Source organism: Mus musculus, chromosome 12 (assembly GCF_000001635.26).
Source record: "Mus musculus strain C57BL/6J chromosome 12, GRCm38.p6 C57BL/6J".
In the NCBI taxonomy this organism is placed as follows: domain Eukaryota; kingdom Metazoa; phylum Chordata; class Mammalia; order Rodentia; family Muridae; genus Mus; species Mus musculus.
In genome coordinates this window covers 82,998,622-83,023,746 of record NC_000078.6, presented here as the reverse complement: position 1 = coordinate 83,023,746, position 25,125 = coordinate 82,998,622, and the positions used below count along the sequence as shown (strand labels likewise).

Here is a 25,125-nt window from a genome sequence, read left to right as displayed (position 1 = left end):
TTAAGGCCTTGGAATAAAAATTCACAACTAGCCTCCAAGCTGCACTAAAACAGTCCCTCTCCTCTCTCACGTCCCTGTCCCCCACATCCCAGCCAGCGCTGTGTGCCTGGATTCTTGCTTTCTTTTGCCCTTCTCACTGGGAAATACGATAGCTTTATATTCAGGAAAATAACCACTTGGTGTGAATACTGTCAACAGAACACAGAGTGTTCTTAGACCCCTGAACTAAAGATTTGGTCACAAGCCTGTGACACTCTGGAAGGACATCGGGGACCTATAGGAGATGAGGTTTAGCAGGAAAAAGTTAGGTCATTGGGACTAAGCCCTTGCAGGGCACATGAAGAATGAGTCTCTTCCCCGCACTTCCTGGTAACCCTGAGGCAGGCAGCCTCCCTCTACCCATCCTACCATTGTGACATCATGAAACCCTCAGTGCCTGTAAATTAATGACCTTAGGTATCCATCACAGTATCAGAAAGAGTCCATCAGCAGTGAGTTTAGAGGTGGAGAGTTAAAGGATTGTGTGCTCAAGTCTGTTGAGTCTTTTCTTGATGGTCTCTGCCTTTGATGTTACACTTGTATCATTATCAGGAGTTGTTATGGGATGCACTTCTGTAAGGCTCTGTTGACCGAGTTTACTCAACAGGTACTTACTGGGGTGCACAAGAGGCCTTTCCTGGAGAGTATAGCTCCCACCCCTCATCAAAGAAGCCTCCCCTTACAGCAAATGGAGGCCATCACAGAAAACCACAACCAGAAACAGCGTAGAGATTGTTAGATTGTAGCGAGCCCGCCACAATGGGTACATCTATATCATAGCTCCCAAATCGAGCTACATGGCAGAAGAGGGGACAGAAAACCTCTATGAGCCAGAATACCAGGAAGTCTGCTCTGAAACCAGCTCTCCTAGAAGTGGCTGCATAAACAAGACCAGAACAACAGCAGTATCAATAGACATGCTAACACAGAGTGAGAAAAGATTTCACAAGGACCCATCCCTAGACAAAGACCTAAGGCAATTCATGACTGCTGAGAGAAATTGAATTACCCTCCCTTAGGGATGAGTTCCCTTATTGATTGTAGAACGCCCAGCCCTGAAACCATATGCATACAAACAACAGACATGGACTGGGCAGGTGGAATTTATATATTTCTGTATACATGCACATATATATGTATGTGACAATAATAAAAGAAGAGAGTTAAGAAGCAAGGGAAGGGTTAGGGGAGGGTACCAAGGAGGGGCTGTAGGAAAGAAAGGGAGGAAGACAAATGAAGTAATTCTACTTTAATTAAAAACAAAACCAGCCTTTAATCCCAGCACTTGGGAGGCAGAGGCAGGCAGATTTCTGAGTTCGAGGCCAGCCTGGCCTACAAAGTGAGTTCCAGGACAGCCAGGGCTATACAGAGAAACCCTGTCTTGAAAAACCAAAAAACAAAACAAAACAAAAACAAAAACAAAACCAAGGGGCTGGAGCGATGGCTCAGTGGTTAAGAGCTGGCTGCTCTTCCAAAGGTTCTGAGTTCAAATCCCAGCAACCCCATGGTGGCTCACAACCATCTGTAATGAGAGCTGATGCCCTCTTCTGGTGTGTCTGGAAACAGCTATAGTGTACTCATATACATAAAATACATTTTAAAAAAATCTTAAAATAAAATAAACCAAAACCCTCATAGCTACTTTTTGGATGCTTCCTACCTGACAAGCAATAGAGAAATCTTCACCTAATGCACAGAGCTGAACGTCACATGAGAACCCAAGCCACTGAAGAGTTTGCAGACCCAGATAGGCACAAACACAAAACATATTCTGCTTAATTGAAAGAACAGTCATGCAGTGGACAGTGTCAATCCCAAAGAGAGATGCTAACAATGCTACTTGGGACTTTGATTCTGGAGTGCGTGCCATTTCACAACGAGTAAAGTCTATATAAATACAATGGAATTAAAAGCACAGTAATACTCCTGAATGTTACTAGCTGAGCGGGATGGCTTGATGACACGGGAGGGGCCACTACGAACAGTGTTCTACCGTAGCAGTAAAATCAGAGTTGCTATCCATGTTAGAACTTCTCATTTCGTTAATAAATCAGAGTAGATGCCATCTGTCACTCACCATTTTGCAATCCCTCTGAATCACGAAGCCCGATGATGGAAAAATACCGTTGCTCCCACGAGGGCCTGGCATGTGCGAGTGGCACCTCTGTGTACCCGCTCTTGGCTGGCCAGCTCTACCACAGCCACAACATCCTCAGCTGATCACAAATGGAATAACCCTGATTATCAATTTCTTACCTTCTCTCTATTCCATATTTCTTGGTAGTAAAACATAACATATTCCCAGAAAACTCAACTGTAAAATGTCCTATAAAAACTGTATAGTCTCAAACCGACAGGACATATTTTAACTACTTTAAATGCTTGGCCTCCCTTAGTTCTCTGAGAGAAAGGACATGGGCAGTCTTAGGAAGAAGCAGAACCCCTCCCCCACTGACATCAGCCAATAGAATACTTCCCACCTCTATTACTGGAGCCAACTCTTGCCTGAAATGCCACGGTATGGTCTCCTCCTCCAAGCTGAAGTCCCAGAGATTAGAAGCCACATTCTGAGAAGGGTCTGCCTCCTTTCATCATGGCCCACCCTAGCTCTAAGTGATTGGCTGCATTGGGGCACATCTTTCAAGCAATCTACCAATTCCATATTCAGGGGCCCCAGCTTGTGACATGTATGTAGAGAACGATTTTTGAGAGAATGGATTGAACCTTCTGTCTCCAGAATTAGAGATGGGCAGTTTAAGTGCTGAGGAGAAGGCAGACATCCAGTATTCGTAGGGGAGGCTGGGTATCATGCAAGGAAAAGACAGGTAGAAAAGTGAAGGTCTTAGAAATGAGACACATTCTATCCACTGCATAGTCTTGTTGATGGATCTTCCCAACAGGCACACTCCCTACAGGGAATCTTCATCAGCTGCTATTACTCACCAATTCAATTCACAGGGAAGACTGCCTGCTTCAAGAAGCATGTTTGAAACTATCTCTAGCCAATGGATAGGCCCCCACTTTCCCTACTGCCACCAGGTCACAACCTGGGCTTCTGTTTTTTGCTTTCTCTCTTTGAGTTAAAGTAATGGAAATGTATCTCTCAGATCTGGATGTCACAGCTGCAAATCTTGTATGGGCAGAGATAGCCTCTCTGGAGATTCTGAGGAAGTCCTTTCCTCTCTCTCCCCTCTCCCCTCCTCTCCCCTCCTCTCCCCTCCCCCCTCTCCCCTCCTCTCCCCTCTCCCCTCCTCTCCCCTCTCCCCTTTTCCTCTCTTTCTCCACACCCCCCTTCCCCTGGGGTCTGTGGCTGTCTGCATTGCTTGAGGTTCCTCAGTCTGCAAGTGTGTTAGGCCAGTCTGCCTCCATCATGATCCGGTACCCTTCATATAATTAGTTCTTTGATACATGTTTCTTTGAGACCCTCCAGATGGTTCCACTCAGCCTGGTGAGGACACACCATGGTATTGGTGGACCCCTACTCCCTGTTCCAAACACCAATGAGGGCTGAGGTCACTCTACCTAGGACAGGAGATGCTCTGTATTTCCAGGGCCAGCTCATAGGCCAAGAACTAAGCATTCATTCATTCATTCATTCATTCACTCATTCATTCATTCATTCACTCATGCATTCATTCATTCATTGTCGAAAGGAAACATAGGACTTAGCTCTCTCACTGGTTCAACTCTATCTAGCCTGTAAGGCCACATCCCCAAAGCTTGGCTTCAGACTTCTCATTTCCTTAGGCTTGGTTTTCCAGGATTGCAGATAGTAACAAAGAATTATTAGATTACCCTGCTGCTCCATTATGATATACAATACAGTATCAGACACCTTTATGTCATCCCATATGCTTATTTACACCAAAGTGTAACTCTCATGTAAGTCTGTACAATAATATAAGAGTTTCGTGAGGATTATGTGAGTTCTCTAGGAAGTATCAGTCCCATTTTCCAGATGAGGAATTGGAGTCTTGCTCCCTTAAGCACACAGAGAGCGGGTAGAAGCGTCAAGAGGGTGGCTACTCAGAGAAAGTTTGGTATCAGCAAGAGGGACCAGTGAGGACCACTTTCTCCCCTTTAGAGCCCCACTGTACTCCCGCTGCCTTGCTATTGTAGTAACATAACCGGTAGACACACTCTAGGAAGAGGTTTATGTTGGTTTATGGTTTCAAGGGATACACATGGTTCACCAGGCAGGAAGACATGTTACAGTAGTGGAAACATATAGCCTGGGATTCTCACACCTTGGCAGACAGGCTAGAGAAAGGATACACCAGTCTCAGATCAGAACCAGAGGTGATTATAGCTCTCAAGGCTCACCTCCCCATGATCCTCTGCTCCCAGCCTGGACCCAGACCCCAAAGGGTCTACAATCTCCTAACTGCCAGCAGCTGGGGACCAAGTGTTTAAATCTGGGGTAGGGGGACATTTTATGTCCAAACTGTAACATCTCTGGTTCTGAGAAGGGGCACACAGCTTTAGGTCTCAAACCCTGTGTTGGTCAACCCTTGAACCCCGGAGGCCAGGCAGATGTAGAGGCCTCTGGAGGGACATCACCCAGGCAGCTGAAAGTTGGGAGAGAGAAATTGCCTCAACTTCAAGCCAAGTCCCCTTGTAGTGGGAAACGGGAATCTGCTCACTGTGGATTCTGCTCTTGGGTGGCTCTCCTTTGCCACTGTACCTTGATATGAGGGACCAGTGTCACCTCTTACCTAGTTTGAAAAATGCAAACTACCGGGCGTTGGAGAGATGGCTCAGTAAAATGCTTGCTGCACGAGCGTGAAGACCCGAGTGAATTCCCAGCATCCACATAAAGGATGGGTGTATGGTACATACCTGGTACATACCTGTAAGTCTAGTTTTGGGGACCCGGACACAGGGAGATTCCTAGAGCTTACTAGCAGGTTAATTTAGCGGCATCTTTGAGCTCTAGGTTTAGTGAAAAACTTTGCTTCACAAAATAAAGCGGATATCGATTAAGGAAAACATCTTGTGTTGACCTTGTGTTGCATAGTGTATGCATACATGTTCATGTGTGTCCACACATGTATGTGCACATGAATACATGTGAACATGTATGCATAGGCTATGCGGACGATCACATTTTGTTTGCGAGATGAGTGTGACCCCGTTTCTTGTCTGTACCAGGCCGCCCAGACCACTGTGCTCTTCCCCTTCCCTCCGTGCTGCCTGCCCCCTTCTGTAGCTCCTTCCTCTCTCCAGCCCTTTCCCTTCTCATGGACTCTCTCCAGCCCTGGAAATTATGTGAGCTCCCCACATTGCCTGGACTGGCTTCACGGAGAAAAGAGATTCTTCACAAATTCAAAAAAAAGTCCCATCTTACAAAAGAATCTTGCCACATCCATCTTTTTGGCAGAAACAGCCTGTTGGCTTAATGTAGAAATGATTTAGGTTTGAGCGAGGAGGGCTTTGCTTCTGCCCACATTCTGTACTTTTAGTCCTTCTTGCTATGCAATACACAAAACCACCACACGGGGTCACTGTTGTCTTTGAAAGCCGCTTGAGTTGGTGAGCTGCTTTCTAAACAGACTGGGAATCTAGGATAGTGGTATTGATTTTGTATTTCACTTAAATTAATTATCATTGATGTTCTGAAGGCTACTTAACTTCTTGGTTAGAAAGGTACAGATCTGAAGTCTGTTTGATGTCATTTATAGTATTTTCCAGAAGCCAGAAATGAAGGTCAAGGGAAAAGTGTGGTTATAGTCACTTGTGAGGGGTTTTCAAGTGCTCCTGGAACTTCTGGGTCTATGGGTAAAATTACCACGTCAATTGTGAATGTCCAAAAGTTACAAAGGAAGAAATGTGGGTAGACAGGAAAGAAGTTTTAGACGTTAGGTGACAGTGGGAGAAGAGGCAGGAACCACCAAGCTTCTGGAGATATGAGAGAGTGACAATTGGTGATTAAAGTGGAACTAGGTCGTAGTTCATAGTGAAAGGAGACTGCTGAGCAGGGCCCCTCTTTCTCCTGTTTGTGCAGATCTCGATCCCCAAATCTTCAGCCTTTCTCCATATGAAATGGTGCTAATTCTTGCTGGCAGGCAGGGTCAAGCTTGGGTTATTACCAACTCGAAGAACACAACCGTAAATGCACAGAGAGAACTGGCTAACGAAGAAGCCATCCTTGGGCATCCTGGGAACCCAAGGTCCAAATGCTATGCAAGGGAGTACTGCAAAGGAAATGTGGGACAGTCTCCTTGGACAGGTCTTCCTGAATCTCATAGGTGCAGAGTCCCCGCCTCCAAATACTCCGCAGTGCTCATCTGCATCAGAGCATCTGGTTCCAGCCTTAGTGGCCAGTACCCAGCAGGAAGCAGACGTTGGCAGATTGAATTAAGGAGTAGATACACATACACATGGGGCTGCCTGTGGGGCATCTGCTCTCAGCTGAAATAGTGATGCTCACCAAACAGGATTTGGACTCTGGCGTTCTCATGTAATCAGGATCTTACGACGTAGGCAGCCTTGCACAACGGTTATTGGTCCCCCTTCTCTGCAGCCAGAGAGCCAGAGTTCAAAGCCTGACCGAGCAAGTTTCTCAATTCTCTGTTGCTCCTTGCTTCTTTAGGAAGATAAGGACACTAGCCATGTTGTATGGCTTCCTTGAGGGAGGGGGTGGGAGAGCTAGCCTTTAAACTTGGAAAAGCATGCAATTTGTGACATGTTCTCACTGAATGCTGGTTTCAAATAGTATTTTCACAACTATTCATTAAAATACAAATCTTGCTGGACTTCATGCCAGGTATCAGGATCTTAGCCCATTCAGACCTCTCATTCAGCTGGTGTCTGCTGCAGATGTCTGGGAGATGAACCTGGGTTAGCCACTCCCAGAGTGGGCCCTGCCTTCAGAACCTCAGACAGAACCACTGCTTGGCAGAGGCTGTGAGTGCATGGGAAACAGATTAACTTGCAATCATTTCAGCCCGCCACTGGCCATTTGCTAAATGGCATGGTTTGATATGGGAGTGTCCTCTTGCCCCTTGTTGGCGCCAGCCAGGCTTCTTATCAGGATGGTGTGACGGCTGAAAGTCACCCAACCCCTCATGACACACATCTTTCTCAGCAGATTTGCCCTTCATCTGCTGAGATTCAAGGACACAAGAAGAGAAGAAAATAATGAAATCAGGTAAGGAGAACTGCAGCGTACTGAGACCTTCTCTGGGGTCCAAGCTCAGCGACAGAAGCGTGATGTTGACACAGCATCTGCCCAGTGTTTCCCTGACTTCAGAGAATTCCCATGGAAGTCCTCTCTTCAAGACCTTGTTCTGATTTTCTTCTTTCCTTTCCCAGTTCTGTTTCCTGATAAAGAGGCTGTTTGAAGTTCAACAGTGGCAATGAACGACCATATGACCATGTTATGTGTGTCCTGTAGATGTCTCTGATGCTGCTGGTGGGGATTGGGGGGCGGGGGAGAGGTGGGGTGGGGGTTGTGATTGGAAGGGATAGCTTCACCTGTCTTCCTAACCTCAGGGCTTGACTCACCTACGATGTAAACCATTGCTATGGTGAGCACAAACCTTCCGTGCAGAAGGAGGGGCTGTGGAAGGTCCTCCCCCGTTCAGAGCACCGTGGGTACTGAGCTCTCACAGGCAGAACGAGGAAGGCTGTCAGCAGAGTGGCATTAGATTGTTTTGAGTGCAAGTGTGCACTCCATGGTGTTCTGAACCCCATCTAATCTGGAGGGCTGTCCCATTCGTAAATCTTTTAGCATTTAAATAAACTTTGCTAAACTCATTTCATCTAAAATCATTTCTCTTTTACCAGGGGAAAAGATTCATTTATCTGTTGGATTCTGTTAACCTGAGTCTTTTGACTCTGAACTGGAAGGACCTCTCCTTGGTGTCTGTGTCATTAATTTTAAAGGATGTCACTAGTTTTACAGAATAGACCCAAGTGTAGCCTCAACATATGTGAATTTAAGACTTTGCCCCAGCAAAGCAGGAAGTCACTTTGTATTTTATGCTCTTCCTTCAACTACTGAACTATTCCCAGTTGGTATGTACCAAGGACTCCAGAGACTCCTGCTGGCACAGGAAGTGTGGTCTGGATGCCACAGGACAGGTGCCCTGGGACAACCCAAGTCTCTAGGCATTTAAATCCTTTCAATTGACTATAAAATGTCTGTTTATTCAGCTTTTTATGACGTCAGCAGAAGCAAGGAGCCAATTACCTAATGCACCTCCCCCGTCCTTATCATTACACTGTGAGACTTAACACACGGGATGACTCTGATACTCTGCGATTTCCTTGATGCTGGCCTGACGCAATATCTATTTTGAGAAACTAAACCCTCAGTCCACAAAAAATGTCATTCAACCATGAACTGGCCTCAGGGACCTTTTGCCTTTCATTTGGCGACAGTCCAACACAGCACAAAGTAAGTACGAGAAAGATGCCATCAAAAGACCACCAGATATGCCTTGCAAACGTTGTCTTGAGAGGGCATGCTGGAATCTCATAACATGGTCCTTTGGGTTATACTAGTATATAATTATAAATATTGAAGAAGATCACTAAAAGGGGGGGGGGGCTGGAGAGGTGGCTCCAGGTTTAAGAACTCCTCCAGAGGACACAAGTTCAATTCCCAGAGTTCTCAACTGTCTAAAACTTCAGTGCCAGAAGAGGGCGTCAGAGCCTTGACAGTTATGGTACTGCATGCACGTGGTGCACAAAGATGCAGACAAAACACTCAAGCACATGGGGCAAAGCAAATAAATTCTTTTTCTTCCTTCCTTCCTTCCTTCCTTCCTTCCTTCCTTCCTTCCTTTCTTTCTTTCTTCTTCTTCTTCCTCCTCCTCCTCCTCCTCCTTCTCCTTCTCCTTCTTCTTCTTCTTTGTAAATAGGACTAAACCCACAAAATTGGAAAAAAAAATAGAGGGCTGATGGGATGACTCAGTGGTTTAAGGCACTTGTTGATAAGTTAACTGACCTGAGTTTGACGCCTGGGAGCCAGCCAGTGGAAGATGAAAACAGATTCCAACCTATATAAACGTGCACACACACACATACATAGTAAGTAAACACATGTAATGATATTTTTTAATTAGCAGAATTTGCAAACTACCCAGGGATCTGCAAAGCACTAGGATCTGCAGCTCTTTGTCTGCAGCCCCAGTTTTTTCTAAAATATGTCCGTTTGAACTGGTCTTCAGGAGAGAGGGCTTTGCCAAGTCTGCTGAAGTAATAGCAAAGGACTCTCCAAACACCCTTCAGAGACTGGGCACTTCAAGATGGCCAGCAGCTCGAGGCAGCTTGTTTAAACTCAATCTGAGCAGTGTCTTTTAGACTACAGGGAAGAGTGACTCCATCCTGAGAAGCAGAGATGGACACAGACACATACACACAAGATACACACACACACTCACAAACTAGAAGCAGAAAGTGAAGTAAGCCTGAGGGTCTGAGTTGGCCATTGTGTCATGTCTGGGCTCCTTTTCTGCCTCCTATTCAAGAGGCTGTCCCTGATGTCACAACAGGCTGTCCCTGATGTCACAACACAATTGAACACAGTTAAGAGCAACGGTGATAGTGATAGCACTCTTGGGTGATAGTGAGGTCAGGGCGAGGTGTATGTATTTGGAGGTCAGAGGACAACTGTGTGGCATTGATTCTCCAACTTACCTTTATGTGGGTCCCAGGGATCATACTTTGGTCAGTAGGCTTGTGCAACAAGCTACTGAGTGGTCATGCTGGCCTGATCCTAGCTATTATTGCTAGATGTATTAGCTTTCCTACAGCTTGAGTTAATGTGACAGATCTCTGACCATGTGGCGCCAACTGGCCATGGTGATCAAGGCTGGATATGCACCTATGGTTAACATCAGGGCTGCAGCCGAGTCTACCTTCTGGATTCCTTCCTCAGCAACTTTAATGGGCTGACTTGGCCGCAACTGCCACCTGCATCCAACAGAAAACTCTATGGTGTGGCTGGTGTGGAAGAGTTGGCTGTAATGTCAGGATGAACACACACTGTGGCACACTGTTTATAAGTGAAGAAACAGGAAGTATCAAAGAAAAGATAACACTGCAACTTACCAGGATAAATGGTGTGTGTGTGTGTGTGCATGTGTGTGTTGTTTTATCTTTAGGAGTAATCAAGAGAAGAAGGTAGTCAAGAGAAGAATGAAGGAAGTGGCATTGCCATTCCGTGGGCACCCTCAGTAGCCACGTACCCTCTGCACAGATCCTATTTCTGGTCACTGACACCCCCACACAACTGCCTCTACCTCAGTTTTCATAGCCATGAATATCTAGACATGTACAACACCCTGTGCCGAGGCCATTTGGCTAAATGCCAGTCTCTCACATTCTCTTTTGCAGCTAAGAGCCTTCCAGACAATTAAATTAATCTGTAAATATCTGCTTTTGGTCTCCTCTCCTTTACTGTTTGTAGCAGTCACATGAAAATCCACATCTGGGCATCCTCAGCCACCTTGAGGAAGGTACCTTGGAGGAAAGAAAGAGGGCCACCTCTCTGAAGAGTACCAGCCCCTGGAAGCCAATGTGTGGCTTTGCCATGGCCAGAAGGAGGATGGGAGGAGCGGCCACAGGGGAGCGGCCACAGCTGGAAGTGAAGTTTCACTCAGTGTCAGGAAACAATGGGATTCCATCACCCAAGCAAGTCCGTCTGAGACCACTCCAGCTAACAGGGTGACAAGGAGCCCTAACACAAGCGAAGACACTCAGTTCCAGGTTCCCCAAGCAGACACATGTCACCAACAGCTACCAGCTGCAGCCAAGGATAGCTATGAGTGTAGCACATCATTGAATCATGAACATGAGGTGTGTGTGTGTGTGTGTGTGTGTGTGTGTGTGTATGCAGAGGCTAGAGGAGGATATTGGGTGAATTTCTCATCATTTTCTGCCTTCTTCCTTGAAGATACGGTGTGATAGCTATCTTTTAAACATCTAAATTGTTATTTTTAGTTATGTGTAGGTGTGTATGTAGTCTGTATGTGGCTATGTACACATGCGTGGAGATGCCCGTGTGAGCCAGAGGCATTGGATCCCCTGGAGTAGGAGTCACAGATGGTTGTGAGCTACCTGGTATGGATGCTTTAGAGGAACAGCAAGGGCTCTTAACCACGGATCCATCTTCCCTGTCTCTGCAATGGTTTCCTTTTCTTTTCTTTTTTAATAGTGTAGTGTGTGGATTTATTGTGATAGCCAACCAGGCTTTGCATGTGGTATATCATACTAACTAACTAACTAACTAACATATTTACAACTTCTTTCATTAAGTTGAGATTCCAGCATTGGGGTGGGAGGTTGGAGGCTGGTGGATGGCTCAGCCAGTTTAAAAAAAAAAAAAAAAAAAGCCCTTGCTGCCAAGCCTGACTATCTGAGTTCAATTTAATTACCAATTTGCTACAACCTAGAAACACGTGGGAAGAAACTCTTAAGGAGACATTGTTTAGATTAGGTGGTGGGGGTGGGGTGGGGGGCTGTGGCCATATCTGTGGGGGATTGTTCTAAGATTTTCTTTCCTTCCTTCCTTCCTTCCTTCCTTCCTTCCTTCCTTCCTTCCTTCCTTCCTTCCTTCCTTCTTTCTTTCTTTCTTTCTTTCTTTCTTTCTTTCTTTTTCGAGACAGTGTTTCTCTGTATAGCCCTGGCTGTCCTGAAACTCACTTTGTAGACCAGGCTGGCCTCCAACTCAGAAATTCACCTGCCTCTGCCTCCCAAGTGCTGGGATTAAAGGCGTGCACCACCACGCCCGGCCTAAGTTTTACAATAATTCTATGTATGGGCTTCTTGCTTGCATGTATGTCTGCATACCATGCCTTTATAGTGGCCACAGAGGTCATAAGGTGGCACTGGCTTTCTTGGAACTGGAGTTGTGTACTGTTGTGAGCCACCATGTTGATACTTTGAATCAAATCTGGATCCTCTGGAAGAGCAGCCAGTGCTCTTTGCAGACCCATCTTGATCATGTTAAGGTATGGTAAGATCTGCCCACTGTGGGTGACACCATTCCCTGTGCTTGGATCCTGGACTGTATAAAGCATGGGAGAATCCATTTTCTTCTTGCGATTGTCGACATATTGTGACTAACGGCTTCTCATTCCTGCCATTGTGACTTCCTTGCAATGATGGGCTGTAATATGGGATTAGAAATTGAGTAAACTCTTTCCCCCATAGTTTCATTTGTCTGGGTATTTTATCACATCAGCAGAAATGAGATTAAATCACAGATGTCAGAACACAATCGCAAGAATGACACACAGTAAGCAATGCCGTGGGGAACTGTGAGAGAGGCTCCAGAAGAAAAGGCAGAGGGCCTTTTTCCTCGGGTACAGTTTGTTCCCTGGATTGTTCTTGGAAGTGATTTAGTGCCTCCTATGTGAAACATTTACATTCAATCTATAAGACATGTTTATTCTTGTTAGATGCCAGACCATAGCTACAGAACCCAATCTGGTCAGTGTGCCCTGCATCTGGATATGGCTTCCTGCCTCGCTTTCATGCTTTCCAGATATAATCTGCAATATGTGCCAGGCAATTGTGATTAAACTGGTTTGTCCTGAGAAAGTTCTGGGAAAAGGCTGCTCTGCTAATACTTAGTCTGTGCTTACTGGTGTTTATTTACATGTTTTTCTGGTTATGTTTCTTTGATCATCTTTTTTTTTTTTTCTAAACTCAAACAGCCTTCCTTGGATCACTGCTTTCTTTGTTACATTTTTGTATAAAAGCACACTGAAACTGAAGCAAGACTGTCTACAGCATCAGACTGTAGTCTGCCCCGTTCTCTCAGGTCCTTTGATCCCGGGTCCAGCAGACAAGATCTGCATGGGTTATCAGAAAAATTGACACACGGCATCTCTCACGGAACTAAACTCCATGTTTTATCCAGGCTGGCTAGGCAGGGAGCTCCTAAGACCCACCTGACTCCAACCCATTATGCTAGGGTTATAAACAAATGAGACCAGGCCCAGCTTTACACTAGAGCTAGAGATTGGAACTTAGTTCCACATGCTTTCACAACAAGCCCTATGACCCATGGAGCTATCTTCTCAGCACCAATTACGAGATTTTGGCCCTTTCCACCCACAAACTATGTAGATCCCAACACTATTACAATAGCAAAAGGTTGGATGTGGTTGTCACTTAATAAGTTTAAATGAATTTAAGCTTAAGGCCACAAGGCTGCAAGAGTCAAAGACAGTCATCATCTATGCACAGGCATATGTTCAATGACTACATCTTAGCTCTTGACAGCAACCTGGGCAGATAGATCTGCCTAGTGAAGAAGTTTACCTTGTGTGACAGCCCGAGGTGACACTGTTAGTGGTCTTAGTCAAATTGTAAGCCCAGTTCTGAAAGCCAGTCAGTTATTCTTTACTTTGGAATAGCCCCTCACAAGTACAAGTAGCTAGTGAAAGGCAAGGATGCTTATTATTATTTAGTGGTGTCTTGTGAACGACACCATGACCAAGGCAACTCTTATAGAGGACAACATTTAATTGGGGCTGGCTTACAGGTTCAGAGGTTCAGTCCATTATCATTAAGGTGGGAGCATGGTAGCATCCAGGTAGGCATGGTGCAGGAGGAGCTGAGAGTTCTACATCTTCATCTGAAGGTTGTTGGGAGAAGATTGGCTTCCAGGCAGCTAGAATGAGGGTCTTAAAGCCCATGCCTGCAGTGACACACCTACTCCACCAGGCCATCCTCCTAATAGTGCCACTCCCTGGACCAAGCATATATAAACCATCACAAGGGGTCAATTTGCTTCCCTTATTAGAAGTAGACTTTCTCATTGGTTTCCAAGGAAAAGAGACAGTGGGAATATTTCTAAGAAGCCCTCTTCCCAAGTCACTCTCTTCCCTCCACACCACTTCTGGGAGTGCCAATGGATTTGGAAGGCAGCAAAGGCTCTGTAGAGATAAATTCTATCCCTCTCAGCTCACTCTCTTTTTCCATTCTTACTCTAGTGTTGTGGCCTCATAGATCCCACTATCTTCACTTCACAGACACCCTGGTCACCAGTACCCGTTTTTCCTGTGGCCAATCCCAACATCAGTTTTCCCGAAGCCTTGTCTCTTGTCTTGCTTAGTGTCACCCTCTCTGACTTGTTGGGAATTCCTTTTCTCTGGAGCCCTTATTTCCTTTCATGACTTCTCATCTTGATAAACTGTCCTGGCCCTTCACCCGTGGGGAAACAAACAAGTTGTCGGTGTTCCTTTATATTTGGTGACTCTGTGTGCAGACAGACAATGTCTTATGTGTCCAGGCAGTGTCAGAACACAGGACTGTCGCTTCCTTCAGACTCAACTCTCTAAATCCACTCACTGGACTTCTCCTTTGCCAATGTTTTAACACACAAGAGGCAAATTAGCTCCATGGAATCATCCCACTACACAATGTTTCCTTTAATTTGCTCCAACAGCCCAGATCATTTTAAATTCTGTCACCACCTTTTTGTCATGTCTGTCCTATGGGCACCACACAGAGTCATAAGGAATGTAAATGCTGCCTGCATGGTCTTTTCAGTCTACCCAGCAATAATTAACCCATCATGACTGACCACAGAGGGACAGGCAATAGGGGTGACCCTGAAGGTGACAGAAGCTCGACTCTGAAGTCCAAGATGGAAGGGACATCTAGGGCTGTGTTCCTCATAGCAAGAAAAATCACCAAACATTTCCCTTCAGGCTACCTCCTGCATCCCAACCCGCAGTGTGAGCCTCATAGCTAATTCTATCTTTATTACACAATGTGTTTAGAGAGCTGACCTGTGCCATTGAACTGTATATCGGCTGGTACTGGTGCACAGTTTTGCTCCCCTAATGGTCTGTGGTAGGGATGTGCTTAATGTGTTCTAAATACACCCACAGTCACGAATCACTTGTCAATGGTGATAGGTCCTGATTCACCACTGTATGTTCATATTGTTGTGCACACATCGCAGAATGCCTGAAACTAAGAGGCTTACATAACTAGGCTACATTGTGTGTGTGTCTTAAATTCTGATACTCCTAAGATAACTGTAAATACAAGCTTACATCAGAGAGAGAGAGAGAGAGAGAGAGAGAGAGAGAGAGAGAGAGAGAGAGAAATAGAGAGAGAGAATCCAAGGCTATGGTAGAGCTGAGCCATTTGAGGTTGCTGCTAGTACAGCATGTATTTTGCTTTATACCAATCCATTAAGCTTATTTTAATAAGTAGAAACAGTACACTCTAAAATAGTGATAAAGTTCCAGTCCCACTCCTTGCCCACCCGTAACTATCTATTTGATTTCCCCTTCCTAGGTTGGCTCACCCTTCCTACTTAGTTCCTTACTCTAGACCTAACCTCTATGGTTAGAGGTTAGGTCTAGAGTAAGCAAGCTTGTAGCTTGCTTATCTATGACTTAATAGCTAATATCTACATATAAGCAGATGCATAGCATTTTAGTCTTTCTGGGTCTGTGTTACCTCACTCAGGATGATTTTTTTTCTAGGTCCACCCACTTCATAGCTTCATTTTCTTTATGGCTGAATAATATTTCATTGCATAGATGGGGGCAAGGATGAGAGGTGCAAGGGAAGGAATATGGAAAGAGGTAGCTAAAACTAAGGGTCATTGAGGGGTAATTTGGAAACTTAATATAGCAGAAGCTTCCTATTATAGTATATGAAGTTGTTCTAAATGAAATCCCAAATAACAGGGGAGACAGAGGTCTAACCCAGTATCTCTTGTATCAAATGAACCTTTCAGTAATGGGAATTAGTTACATCTGATTGTTGTTGGCCAAATGGGTCCCATGGAAAAACCCCAGGGAGGCTGCTGTCAATGTTATTGGTTGCTCCCCACAAACTTATGGTAAGGTCTTATTGCTGAAGACAACATCTACAGAACTCATTAAACACAGAGGAATTGAGCTGGTGCCTACACAGAGCCTTCACCCCTATGGACTCATGCTCACGATACTGTAAAGAAATTGAAGAAGATAAAAGAAGATGGAAAGATCTCATATGCTCATGGATTGGTAGGATTAATATAGTAAAAATGGCTACCCTATTGAAAACAACCTACAGAATTAATGCGATCTCCATCAAAATTTCAATGCAATTCTTTCCAGAGCTTGAAATGATCATTTTCAGCTTCACTCCATATGAGAATAATAAAAAGAATAGCTAAAACAATCTTGAATAATAAAAGATCTGCTGGAGGTATCACCATCCCAGTCCCAAACTACACTACAGAGCTATAGGAATGAAGACAGCATGGTATACCTATACAAAACAGACATGTTGATCAATGGACTAGAAGATCCAAAAGTAAGTCTACACACATATGGGCACTTGATTTTTGATAAAGAAGCCAGAAACACATACTGGAATAATAATAATAATAAAGACAGCTTCTTTAACAAATGGTACCTGTCAAAAGGATGGCTGCATGTAGAAAAAAAATGTGACTAGATGTATACTTACAACCCTGCACAGAACTCAACTCCAGAGGCTCAGTGGCCTCAGCATAAGGCCAGATACACGGAATCCAATAGAGGGGAATCGTCTTGGCCTCACCGGCGTAGGAAAAGGCTTTCTGAATAAACACCATTAGCACAGAGACTAAGAACAATCAGCAAATGGAGACCCCGTGGAAATGAAAGGCAATGTATGGCAAAGGACACCGTCCGTCTTCTAGGCAAAGCAGTGGACTACAGTACGGGAAATAATTCAAGTTATTCGCAAAAAGCCAAAGAGAAGTGACCCTCTCAGCTCATGCCACCTAGGGGTCACTGATAGCACTCACAAAACTGTTCAGGCAAATCCCACTCAACCCTACTGTGCAGCCAGTAGCTTCATTACCCATCAGGCTTTGGAGCAATCATCAAACGCCTTCTGGTCCTTCTGAACTTAAGGCAGCTGAGATGTTTAGCATCTTTTTAATCTTAGTAGCTTTACTATGGGCTCAATAATATGCTGCTTAGATTCCCCTTGGAAGCTGAACATCCACCTCCCATACCTTAGGTAAAATTCATAGCCCACATATAATGTGTGTAAAGTTAAAGGTTGGTGAACCGTTCTGGCCATTTGGACATCACCCCTTAAGTGTTAATGCTTTTCTTTCCATTTAGATAATCATCTTGACTGGAAAGACAAATGTAAAGTCTTTACTAAATCCATCTTTCTTAACGTCAACTATTATAACCATAGCTCTCACTCCCCTTTGGGTCCATTTATGAGAGACATCTATGTTTTTCCACAGAACTGGGTCTGAGTCCTGGCAGGCAATTTTGGAGGGACAGACCACTGAACCTTTTCTCTTCTGGTTCTGACTCAGTTAAGAAGTAGAGATGGGAGGTGACAGAGCAGAGGACAGAGAGTGTGAGGAGCGGGTGTGGCAGCAGTCCCAAGATGGCGCCCAGGACTGCAGCCAAGTCTTATGACTTGCACTTGACTTCCTCATACACCTGAAAATAAGCCACGTCCACTGGGTGAACTGCGCAGGTGCACCATGATGCAAGATCGGACCATATGACGAGTGATGATGCTGGCCAATGGACTGCTGTTACGTGGACTGGGCTGATGGGGCGTGGTTGAGAGGATATATAAGGGATTGCGATTGGGGGCGGGTTGGTTGTTGTTGTTTTTTTCCTGGAGAGATTGATTTCTGGAGAGAGATTCATGCATGATATTGAAAGGTTCCTGAACCAACTGCTCTGAGAAGAACGTAGTGTCGTCGCTTCCTTTCTGCTGGTCGGAATCGGAGGCGACAAGAGAGCCAGCTTGCTTCTGTCCGAAACCATGCTGGGTCTCTCATTGTTTTCTGTTATGTGTTCCTTCTCCCCAAAATTATTCTGTTTGGGTTCCAGCTTGTTCATCTCTGGTTAGTTCTTCTACCTGCTACCCACACCTTTTAAAATAGTCTTTTAATTAAAACATCCTCAAATAGCTTCAGGGAACCATCTGTTTCCTCCAAGACCTTCACGGGTACATCGTCCTTCTTGTCACTCCAAATCAAACTGTTGGTTGTGGCGGTGACTGACCACAGGCTACTTCCTGAGACTCCATACATTCTCTGTGCCGGCTTTGGATACCGGTGTTTATTTGCCCTTATCTTCTTTGTTCTATGATATGCACCCTTTTAAATCTCCAGCTGGGCAGAGAAAGTAGGGAAAGCTAGCTCTATGGTTTTCTAGTGTATTTTGATAATGTTCCCTTTTCTTCCTCTTTAACCATTCTTGGAAACCCTAAACTATCACTGCCATTCATTTAGATGAGACCTGAATTGTCACCTGGACTAGCTCTTCACATTCTCTGTCCTCTTCCTTGGCCAATTTCTCATAAGTACCAAGCATCCTCACAGATAAAGGCATTGTGGCAGCAATGGGGTTCATGGCCCACTGACCTCTCCCACTCACAGAGATTTTTTTTTCTCATCTGCTTTGAAGCACATCAGTAGACCAAGCTACTGCTGGGGGTACTGATGAGATGGAATAAAATAAACCCTCCACTGAACTTATATGACTGGAAGCAAAAGATTGTTTTTAAGATGGTCTTGTTGTACAACCCAAGCTGGCCTCAAACTTAATCTTTGTGCTTCAGTCTTTCAAATCCTTGGATTCCACGTGTTTCTGCCTCAGTCTTTCTAGGATTCCTGGTGTGCACCAACATTCCTATCTATGCAAAGACACACTTGTCTATACCTTTCCAGGAAATGCATCGTGGTTTGCTTTTATATCAGAGTTGCGTTCGTAACATTATTTAAAGAGTTAGAGTTTGGGGTGACGAGATGGTTCAGAGGGAAAAGGTGATTGCTGTGCCAGCCTGATGAGCTGAGTTCAATCTCTGGATCCCATGTAACTTAACTCCTCTGACCTCTACTTGCATACCATGGCATGCAGTCCCAGGCATATACTAACAAGCATGCATGTGCACACACACATGTGCACTCATGCACATACCACACATACACACTCACACACATACTAATGATAGTAAATATGTTTTGAAAAATTAGAGTTGGGAAAAGATAAAAAAAAAGACTAATCTTTATATCCTCCATCCTAGTTTAATGGTACTTAGTAAAATGGATAATGATGGCATAAGACAAGGAACCCAGGCAAGACTTTTATCATTAACAACAAAAGAAAGAGCTATAACATAATGTCATACTCCTCCAGAGTCAGCCATCCTGGGAATTCTGCACAGAAGGGAGAGGCTGAGACTGTAGCTGCCTCGTCATCCCTGCCTGTTCCTCAGAAGCAGTCAGGAAGCAAGGAGACAGGAGCCTTCCCTGTGGATATGGAGAGGAGAGCGCCACTTCCTCCAGAGAGGAGAAGGATGCCAGGGAGAAATGAAGTAAGGAGGCATGGGAAGGTCGGGCTGATTTTCAAAGAAGGAAATGAATTTATAGCATCGAATCATTTCATGAGAGTGAGCTTGGTTATCTCTAGTCTGCCAGACTTCCCCTTTTATATATGCATGGAAAGAATTCAAACACAGAAATAATATCGAGCAATTACAAGGCTTATGGCTAGTGAGCAGAAATACCCAAACAGTCTCGTACCCACCCCCCTCTCCGGCACTCTACCAACCTATAAAGACTGTCACGGATGATGGCTTCATCTTGTCTGTCTACATATTATGGCTACCGGCCCAAGCAGTACAATGAATGTGCCCTGTACATAGTAGACCCTAAAAGACTCTTGTCTGGATGTATTGAAGGAGAGGCTCTGAAAAACTGGGAGGCAGGACATGGAGTAGTAGTGTCTTTTATTTTCACAAGGCACCACTTGATGCACTATTAACTAGAAACACTGGAGAAATTAATAATTGTTGCTCCAGGAAGTTAGAGATCACTTGTGTTAGGGCTCCTTATGGAAAGATTGTGTTGGATTGTAGAAAAATATTTATGTGAGGCTCCGGGCTCCTCCTCCAGTGTCTCTGCAGTTAGTTTTATTTCTGCATAGAATTAAAATGAAGCTGAACATATGTTTACAAATCTTAAAAAACATTATGGTGTTACCCTGTTATGGTAATATTTTAAATACTGTAAATACACCTTTCCCCTTCACATACAGTGTGTTTGTGTGTGCACGCACACGTGTATACATTAACTTATATATGGTGAATTTGGGGGGGTGATCTCTCTTTTTTCTCCTTCTCCCCTCGCCTCCACTTCCCTCCCATCCTCCTTCTCCTCGTTACTCCTCTCCTACTGAATTTTTAAAAATGAACATTTTAAAATGAAAAAAAAATGAGAACCTTCCTAAGAAGACTACATTTTTAATGGAAAATTTAAGGAAAGAGCTAGTAAAAATAGACCCCGGTATATTATTTATTATCATAAGTAAAAAATATCCAATAATTTGATTCTAATTTTTAAATAACTTATAATAGTTATAAGCATACTATATGTTAAACACTACTTTGATTATTTACAAAGTTTATGTTTTGCAATCACTCTCTCCTATTTTTTTAAATTAATTAAATTTTAATTTAGAATATGTGTGTGTGTGTGTGTGTGTAGGTCAGAGGACAACTTGTGGAAGTTAGTTCTATTCTTCCACCTAGTGGCACCTGGGATCCAACACAGGTTGTTGGGTTTGGCGGCTGGTACCCTTATCTCCTAAGCCATCCCATTAGGCTGCATGTTTCCTCTTAGAGCATTGCAGTCACAGGAGCTCTGAGTTCCAGTTTATTTTAGATTGATCATGTGGTCATGTTGTAGCAAAGATGGCTCCATTTTATTTTAAAGTTTTAAAAATGTTTTACTTTTTACTTTTTATTTTTTTAGGAGATATAATCGTTGACTGTTAAGGCTCTTCCACAATGGGTAGAACCATTCTGTAACAGTCTGTCAAGCAATACATCCCCTACTTTATCTGCTTTCCTTTTCTTTCTGTCACCATGAACATGGTGACCTGAGAGAAGATTCAGGAGATGTGGGCTCCTTTCCCAGTAAGTGCTGTTGGTCACATGCCCAATTTCTCTGCAGCTCAGACTGTCTCTGAAAACAAGAGAATTAGAGAATAGACCTGTGATTCTAGACCCAGAAACCACGTTAGAATGCCTGAGATGCCTTAGCATTTAGTGATGCTGAGCCATACCCCAAAGCCATTGGGAGCTGGGACACTGACGACCTGCAGCCATGGTTAAGGGCCTCCAAGCTTTTTCAATCACTCACAGCCTTGATTCCCAGATTCCAGAATATCTCACCGTGGGCTCAATTACAGCTTCTCAATACCCCAAGGAAAGTGAGGGCCAAAATGTGCCAGATTGTCCCCTGTGGGGTGGTGGCTTGGAACTCTCAGGCAGAAGGGAAACTTGGAGAGGACATAGATGCAGTGTTTTCCAGGCTTGAAGGGTGGGCAGTATGATCTTCCAGGCTGGTCACTTGTTATTTGGTTAGCCCAGTCTTTGACCTCCATGGCTTCTTGTGGTGGTGAAGGTCTGCATAGCTGCCAAGTGCACTCCTAACTTGTCAAGGCTTAACCTTTGCCTATTGGCAGTTCATCTGGAAATTCTAAATGTTTCTCTAAGACAGCTGGGGAGAGAATGGGGATGGTATATTCCATAATATAGAGAGACTGCTGGAGAGGAAGGTGGAGAAGGTATATCCCATAATATACAGAGACTGCTGGAGAGGAAGGTGGAGAAGGTATATCCCATAATATGCAGAGACTGCTGGAGAGGAAGGTGGAGAAGGTATATCCCATAATATGCAGAGACTGCTGCTGGAGAGGAAGGTGGAGAAGGTATATCCCATAATATGCAGAGACTGCTGGAGAGGAAGGCAGAGAAGGTATATCCCATAATACACAGAGACTGCTGGAAAGGAAGGTAGAAGGTTTGCCTGTTTGTTTTCCACCCAGCACCCAGGATCTTTAGGAGGCCATACATTGTCAACATGGCTAAGCTAAACCACCTTCACCTGAGTGCCTCTCCTGAGTATCTTCAGGTAGGTGGAGCATGGACTGCATCAGTGACTGAGACCCAGAGGGCAGAAGGGAATCTTGTGGCTCAATCTATCTTATCTGCTGCTCACTTACTGGATGGTGGCAGAAGTTAGGACCGCCACCACTCTACTTCCCTGTCCCCAATGTAGCTCGTTTGATCCCTTCCCAGGTGTGTGCTTATCAGTGTGTTATAGAAGTCCGTGTTCTCTGCAGGGCACTAAGCAGATGGGAGACAGCCTTAACTGACAGGGCTCCCTGGCACCCATTCTATACCCTAGCTCAAGCCTTTTGCTCCTTGTCTTTCTATCCATTCCCCTTTCTACCAGCCTTTTGGACTTCAAGCTTCAATACTGTGTGATCAGATCAGCCTTGTGCAGACAGCAAGCACCCCCTCATCAGCTGCACCAGCTGAGGCACATTGTAAGGAAGGTGTTTTATTCAGGCCAAATGACTATCACGTAATATGGTTGTGAGAACAAATGCTCTAAAATGGACCCAAGGGGTCTTTAATCTAGAAGAGTAAAAAGGAGCTAGAAAGGGTTCTACAGAAAACTGGTTGTTATACTGTGTTGGTGGGAAAAAGAATAGCGCGGGCCATTGGCTGTGACTCATTTTATGTTATAGGCTCTGGGCAAGAGTTCAGGGAACTGAGAACAAAGTAGTCTCCAAGTCATTTATGGTTTTAATGGAGGAAGTATATTCACAAGGGACTAAGGTTAAAGGCGGTTCAAGATGAAGTGCACTGGCTCAAGAGACTTTGGAATACAGAAGAACAAGAGTGTTGTTTCCACAACTCAAGTCTACCAAGCCTGATAGGATTTGGGAATATTCATATTCTCTCTCTCTCTCTCTCCCTCTCCCTCTCCCTCTCCCTCTCCCTCTCCCTCTCCCTCTCCCTCTCTCTCTCCCTCTCTCTCCCTCTCTCTCTCCCTCTCTCTCTTTCCCTTCCTCCCTCCCTCTCTCTCCTCCCCTCTCCTCATCTCCCTCCCTGTCACCATCCCCTCCCCTTCTCCCCTATCTCCCTGTCTCTCTCCTTTCCCTCTCCTCTCCCCCCTCTCATTGTCCCCTTTCCCTTTCCTCCCTATCCCCTCTCCTGCCCCTCCCCTATTCCTCCCCCATTTTCACTGCTATTTCTGCTTTTCTGCTTAAACAGATACTGTGGTCTTTTAAAAATTCCCACTTGGCCATGTCACCCTCACTTGAAGCCCTCGACGTTTCCCCCCCACTGCGTTCAAGAGTCACGTCTCCCGGGCTCCGGCCTCACTCCTCCCAGTTTTTTGGCCGCAGCCTGGCTCATCCTCCCTGCCAGAGTCCTTTCCATAACGAGGACTTTGCATGAGATGCTGCCTGGTACGAGTTGCTTGAGTTGCTTTTCTCCCTGTTGTGACCAAAATGTGTCATAGCAGCGACTTATGGGAAGAGGAGTTTCTTTTGGCTCCTATTTCGGGGACTTTGGTCTATTGTAGTAGAGAAGGCAAGGTCAAGTTCATGGTAGCAGGAGCACGGCAGGAAGGCTTGTTCACACTGTGTGGGCCAGGAAGCAGAGAATGCAGACCGGAGCCAGAGCCAGAGCCAGAGCCAGAGAGCCAGAGCCAGAGAGCCAGAGCCAGAGAGCCAGAGCCAGAGCCAGAGCCAGAGCCAGAGCCAGAGCCAGAGCCAGAGCCAGAGCCAGAGCCAGAGCCAGAGCCAGAGCCAGGGATCACCTTCAAAGGCCTGTTCCCAGGGACCTGCTTCTACCAGCCAGGCCTTACCTCCTAAATGTTCCACAGCCTTCAAAAACAATACTGCCAACTAAAGACTAAGTCTTCAAATCATGACCCTGTGGGAGACATTTGAGACCCAAACAGTGACATGTTCCCTTGGCCTAGGTGTCTTCTTTCAGCCATCTCTCTTGTCTAGCCCCAACACATATGTCCTGTCTTGGCTTACTGCTCAGCCCTGTCTTCTCTATTATGGTACACTTCGCCCCTGAATACCACCAGGCATTCACTAAGTGTGTGATTTCATCCCTAACATTTCCTTCCATTGGACCCTACACTTCATATGGTTACCCTTGACTTGTTCTCACAGTATCTACCACCTTCTTCAGTAGCTGTTAACATTCCTTCTTGGCACAGGAAATATTAGCTCGATAAGTGAATAATTAAAGACACCAGACAGATGGAGGACATGGTGGAGAAGAATCAGAAGATGACAGAGGGCTGGAGGGATAAAGGAGCTGGAGAATTAACATCTGGCCTCTTGGAGGAGAGAGACTCACCAGCCCACTGTGGATGAAGCTGCACCCAGTTAGCTCAATGCCTTTCTTCATCAAAATACACGGGCAACTATTAAGTCACGTGTGTTGGATGCCCTCTGAGAGCAGGGCCAACGCCCCTTTGCCTTGGCCAATTACCGCTAATGACTTCTCAAACACGACAGCTGTTATTCTTAACTACTGAAGCAATCAGCCAAACCAGTGTTCAACTTTTCCCCCAATGTTTGAATCACTTTAAAATAAAAGTAGAAATTGGAAATGTAGCAGTGTCTTCAGAATAAATTAGTGAGGATCTGTGGGAGAGAAAAACAACTAACACTTATGTGAGATACGGCAACGCTTCCTTCCAAGGGCAATTTATATAAGCAAACCGTTTGGGGGGCTGGTTTTAGTTGACTGATTCACGAGTTTGTATTTGCAAGGTATGTCTCAATGCCAGCTTCTTCGTCTAGCTTAGGAGCCCAGCCTCCTAAACCCTGGACACCATCCTGCAGAACGAAGCTTGAGAATAGCTCTCGATGACTGATGTTTGCCTATAGCCCCAGAAAGGAAGAACCACTGATCTCAAAGGGTCTGCTTGCTATATCTTAGCCCTGGAATGAGAGCCAAAACACTTGGCTTGAGCTCCAGCCTCACTGGGAGATAGCTTTGAGACATTGGGAAGCTCATGCAGCCAACTTGTGGAAATCCAGACTCCTAGTGTTACATCATTGGATGAATCATTGGATGAGATCACAAAAGGCCTTGAACCCCAGTCTTCTGCTGTTTCTGAGGCTTTCTCATCCCTGCAGCGATCGTGTTGAGCCGCCTGGCTCAGACAAGCACCAAGACTCCTGGGAAGCCAGTGCAGATGCTGAATTCAGGGAACTACCACCTCTAGCCTCCCTCATTCCTCGCCCCTCCCCACCTCTAGCCTCC

At 45.1% G+C, this 25,125-nt stretch overlaps 1 protein-coding gene and 1 long non-coding RNA gene across 11 annotated transcripts in view; one reads left to right on the top strand and one right to left on the bottom strand.

The window, feature by feature from the left end:
• Rgs6 (regulator of G-protein signaling 6) overlaps positions 1-25,125 on the bottom strand; it is a 545,511-nt gene that overhangs the window by 138,315 nt on the left and 382,071 nt on the right. The gene's annotated exons all lie outside the window — the stretch shown is intronic.
• Gm31308 lies at positions 19,148-24,470 on the top strand. Its single transcript, XR_381770.3, has 2 exons — positions 19,148-19,350; positions 24,068-24,470. It is a non-coding gene; the product is annotated as a predicted gene, 31308 (long non-coding RNA).